Below are 5634 nucleotides of genomic sequence, written 5' to 3'. Positions count from 1 at the left end.
GGATGCGTAGGCTCATGCATTGATTGCGTTGTCTGTGAAGCGCACCATTGTTCTTCTCATTTGTTCAACAAAATCTGCAAAAGAGGCTTGGGATATTTTGGCTGGTCTTCATGCAAGTCGCAATGAAGCTAAAATTGCTTGCTGTGTAAAGAGCTGGAATCAAAGATTATGCATGAGATGATATGGACACTTTCCTTGCTGGTGTCAAGGATATCAATGAGTAACTTATTTCTGCAGGTGAAGTCATTTCAGACAGTTCCCTTGTGGAGACTGTTCTTGATGCCTTACCAAATTCTTACCAAACTTTTGCTAGTACTTGGAGACTTATGTCCCAAGGAAATCTTGAAGTTGTCAAGTTTGATGCATTATGCACATTGATGTTGCAAGAGTCACGTTCCAGAAAAAACAGGACTAGACAGCGTGCAGTTGAACATGATTTTATTGCTTCTCAAAGAAAGGGTGGTAACAGCAATGCAACCACTTCTTACGGTTCTGCTGCGAGTGGCAAAACTTATGTTCCCAATGCTTCCGCTGACAGCACTTCATCTGGCAATTCTGGTGATAAGGGCAAAAAGAAGATGCGTTGCCATTATTGTAAAGCTAATGATGGCTTGATCAAGCAGTGTCCTAAGCTGAAGGCCAAAGAGGCTAAGAAGAAAGAGGGTGGTTCCACTACAAATGCTGGTTCCACTACAAATGTAGCCATTGTTGAGTCTTCTATGAAAGGAGACTGAATGCTGATGTTGATGCAGAATGGGCTTTTAGTGCAGAGTGCACTTACAATCCTGTAGTCCATGACGCATGCATGTCAATTGCTGCAGATTCTTTTTGGCTTGAGGCCTTCATATGTGCCATTTATGTACTAAACAGGTGTCCTACAAAAGCTTTGCAGTCTATTACTCCATATGAAGCATGGCATGATAGAAAGCCTTCTATTGAGCACATGCATGTTTTTGGCTGTTTGGCATATGCTTTGGTGCCACAAACACAGTGCATACAATTGGATGATACGACTGTCAAATGTATTTTTGTTGGTTATAGTGCTGAAAGAAAAGGTTGAAGGTTGTATCATCCACAAACAAAGCGTATTCTGGTTTCATGGGATGTAGTGTTTGTGGAAGATTCTATTCAGCCCTTGCTGGCATGTACTAGAGACAGTAATGTAAGCTCACAAGACATTTATGACAATTTGTTGCCTCTTTTCAGTGGTGGAAATACAAATGTAAATTCCAATGAGGCAAATGTACAGCCTATGGGGGTTTTTGAAAATGTTACAAATCAGCCTATTATTGATGCAGATGTACATGATGTACTTGATGAGGAAAAGGCTGAAAATGAGTAGGCTAGAGGTATGCCAAAATGGTTGGTGCATACATTGCGTGACAGTAAATTGGATGCACTTTTGTCTAGTCGTACTCGTTCAGGCTCTCGCCATGCATCTTATGCATCATATTGTTATGCTTTGGCTTTGTCTAGCTTACATGATGTTGAGGAACCTCTGTCTTTTGATGAAGCACATAATTAAAAAAATTGGATGGCTGCCATGCAATCAGAATATGATACACTTATAGAAAATGACACATGGAATTTATGTGATTTGCCTCATGGAAAAAAGGCCATTGGTACAAAGTGGGTTTACAAGTTGAAACGCAAGCCGGATGGTGAGATCGATCGCCATAAGGCTCGACTTATTGCAAAGGGTTATGCACAGCAAAAAGGCATAGATTATGAAGAGAATTTTTCTCCCACTTGTTGTATGACTACTATGCGTTTTCTATGTGCATTGGCAACTCATTTTGGTTGGGATGTACATCAATCAGACATTGTTACTGCTTTCTTGAATTGTGACATATTTGAGGAAGTTTATGTAGCGCAGCCTTGCGGTTTTGTTAAGAAAGGAGAGAAGGACAAAGTGTGTAGACGTAAGAAGGTTTTGTATGGGTTGAAGCAATCTCCTCGTGCTTGGTATGAGAAAGCTAACACTCATTTGGTCAAACAAGGCTTTCGTAACAGTCCAACAGAAAGCACATTGTATGTAAAGCGTGAGGGTGATGTACTTCTCATTATGGTTCTTTATGTCTATGATTTGCTGATCACTGGACCAAATGAAAGACATATTGCTGAATTTAAGGGTGATTTGAATGCTACTCTCAAGATTAAAGATTTGGGACTGTTATACAATTTAAGCAGTGTGATGGTGGTATTGCCTTGTGTCAGAAAAGTTACATAGATACATTACTACGTAAGTTTGGACTTGAGGATTGCAAACCTATTGCCACTCCCATGGAAATAGGTTTCAAGTTGAGTCTACATGATGCTGGTGATAGTACTGATGTCACTCTTTACCAAACTGTTGTTGACTGCCTCATTTATGTATGCACCATGAGGCCGGATATTCAGTTTGTAGTCTCACAGGTCAACAAATTTATGCATAGCCCAGGGTTTAAGCATTGGCAGGCTGTCAAGAGGATTTTCCGCTACCTTAGTGGCACTTTACATCTTGGCTTGTTTTATCCCAAGGGAGGATCATTGCCGCCAGACTTACATGCTTTTTTGGACTCAAATTGGGCTGGTTGTTTTGACACGCGAGTGTCCAGAAGTGGTTTTTGTTTCATGCTCGGTAGTTCATGTATATCATGGTTGAGCAAGAAGCAACCTAGTGTGGCCTTTGAGTTGTGAGGCTGAGTATAGGGCAGTCTTCACAGCTACGATTGAGTGTGTATAGCTCAGACGCCTTCTGGTTGATTTGGGTGTTGGACAGGACATTGCCAACACTATCTACACTGACAGTCAGAGCGCATTGGCAGTTGCAAGGAACCCAATTTTTCATGCTCGCACAAAGCACATTGAGATGCATTACTACTATGTCAGGGAGAGGCTCTCATCAGGAGAGATCAGCTTGGCTTATGTGCCAACACAAGACAACCTTGCAGATCTTTTCACAAATGCATTGTCTCGTGAGAAGCTTGAAGCTTTCTGCAAAGCTTTGGGCTTGCTCCGCTTTGTGGACTGATCATGTCCTCAGGGCATGGCATTTCCCTTTACTCATGTGCCAGCTCTTGTTCACCACATCACTCCAAGGGGGATTTGTTACCATATACATGTGGTAGTAATGTGTGTGAACACACTAGGACCACCGGGACATTTTTTCCCTCTTTAGGAGGTCCCCCCCCCCCCCCCCCCCCCCTGTGCATTGTATATACATCCATCACTCTAGGGCTATCCATCTTTCCATTGCACACTAAGTAATACACTCTCTATTGTGTGCCTTGAGCTTCCTTCGTATTCTCCAAGCTGTGTGTGTTTCTCTGCAACCCAAATTCCAACAAATTACACATACAATTCAGTGTTTTTGCAAGATGCCATTGGACCTGAAAGTCTCCCCTCCCATTGATGACCAACACCTTTCCTTAATTCATTTGTTTATCAATGATATCAGGGATAGGGGGTGGAACACCCAATATAAAATGTCGTAGTCTTCTTTCTTTACCTTCAAGATTAAATCCGCATGAGACATGAAACTAAATCTAAAATTCAATCTCAAGAGGCTCGCCAAAGCTGAAGAGAAGATGGAAATGGGATACCTAAAAAGCACCAAGCCACCATATGTTTGTTTCTGATTGAACACTAAAGTATGAAGGATCATCAGTGGGGCATTTTGAAAGATCCCTATTCATCAATGTTATTGTGACTCATTCTAGCTTCTTGCCTTTGAGAATCTCACACTCATCTATGTTCAAAACAAATTTGTAGAATACCACTTGTCTCTTCAAATGTTACAGTGTAGAACTCAATCATTCTAGTTTGCAACAAAGTGAGGTCCATGAAGATATTGTTGTACTCATTGTAGGTTACCGTTGTTCCTTGAGATCTATAAATACCATCCATATGAAATGGACATCCAATGAAATCTATATGTGTATGGTTGAGTTGAAGTTTTTCTTTCCAAACACTTACTACTGTTGGTAGAAGTTTATACTTTATTTCATTCTTCACAAAAATGGAGGAGATAGATTGCTGAATAGCTGAGTACCCTCTCTTACTCATGCCAAGGGAGTCAAGTGTGCCTTGTATTTCACTAGTAGGCATTGCACTCTTTGTAATAAAACGGTCAACAACATCCCTCTGCAAAACCTTATACTTTTTGTCATGCATTATATCCTTTGCGAGACCACTTGTTATCGAAGGCTTCAACTGCTTTCCTACATTGACCTTTGGATCTATGTTTTCTTTTTCTGGATATATAGCATGTCTACATAGAAAATATAACAGACATAAGAAAAAAAATGTATAGTTGAAATAAACTAAAAGGTTCACAATCTTGACCTCAATGCTTGGATTCTTTTCTTGACTCCTCCAGAGCCAACCTTCAAGGTTTCAAGATTCCGTAGTCTCTTCTTTTGCACACGAGCACCTAAGCTTGTATCTTTCCTTTGTAAGTTCCACACTTTTTCTTGAAGTACCTGTATTACTTGTGTGCACCGCAAAAGGGTTTTTTGGTCCTCACAATGCAAATTAGAAAGTCATATAATCTCATTTTCTTGATTGAACCATGCTTTTTTGAATTTCTAATTTCCCAGTTAGAGCTTTGTAGTAGCAAAGTAAACGATTCTATCTGTCACCTGCAAAGGTCAATAAAGTAGTGGGATTTGCAAATTCATGGGAGGCATTGGTCATAGGATTCAAAGGATAGAGTGAGCCATTTGTCCATAAATCTATGTGTTTTGCTCCATCTACTCTGCGTCTTTTTTTCTCCGTGTGTGTTACTATTTTGTTTGTTTTACTTCGCTTGCATAAAGGCTCATATTTAGGATTCAAATCAACATGTAGATGATATTTATGTCTTTTAGTGGGAAGGTTTGAGGGGGTGGATGAAAAAGCCATGAATGCACAGTCAAGGGAATCAACAAACGAAAGAGTATAGCACCATTACTCCCTAGGCTCCCTATTTCATACATCGTATGGAAAAGAAATTCTCTCCTATATGACGAGGTACATTCAGTATAAAACTGAAAAGGGACATTCCATCAATCATTACGGCCGTTATGACTCTATCAAAAGAATCCACTTTGAAGTACACTTTTTGAACGGTTGATAAGGACACCATTTCTTTTACCACACCAACTTTCTAGAGAGAGAAGGAAAAAATTTGTATTTTCTTAGAAGGCCCTCCAAATGACCTCCCAAATTCCCTAATGTCTCTCTCTCTCTCTCTCTCTCTCTCTCTCTCTCTCAGCAAGCAATTTCATTGTAACAAGGTGAAGCGAATAGAGGGCTCCCCCATAGGCTCTCTAAAGGCACCATTTTTGGGCCCTTGCATGAAGTGGGCCATATGGTTTTGATTTTCTTGATGTGTAGCAAGCATGCATAATGACACTGAGTTTGGTGACTCTTTCTATTTTCTTAGAGGGTGCTCCAACCATCCTCCACATTCTTGATACTCCTTCTAAACTGGCTTCTTCAAGTAAGATGCTCGATTGGCATGCGCTTCTATGCTTGCACCAAAGCACCTTAGTTGTGGGCAATTGTGTTAAAGGGCCCTCCATATTAAATGCCCTTTATAGGCCTATGTAGAGTCCTCACTAAGCAGTTCCATAAGAGAGAGTTCTTCTTATTAAAGGGTCCTCCATATTA

Source organism: Adiantum capillus-veneris, chromosome 4, assembly GCF_014529385.1.
Source record: "Adiantum capillus-veneris isolate H3 chromosome 4, ASM1452938v2, whole genome shotgun sequence".
NCBI lineage: Eukaryota > Viridiplantae > Streptophyta > Polypodiopsida > Polypodiales > Pteridaceae > Adiantum > Adiantum capillus-veneris.
This window is presented reverse-complemented; position numbering follows the sequence as displayed.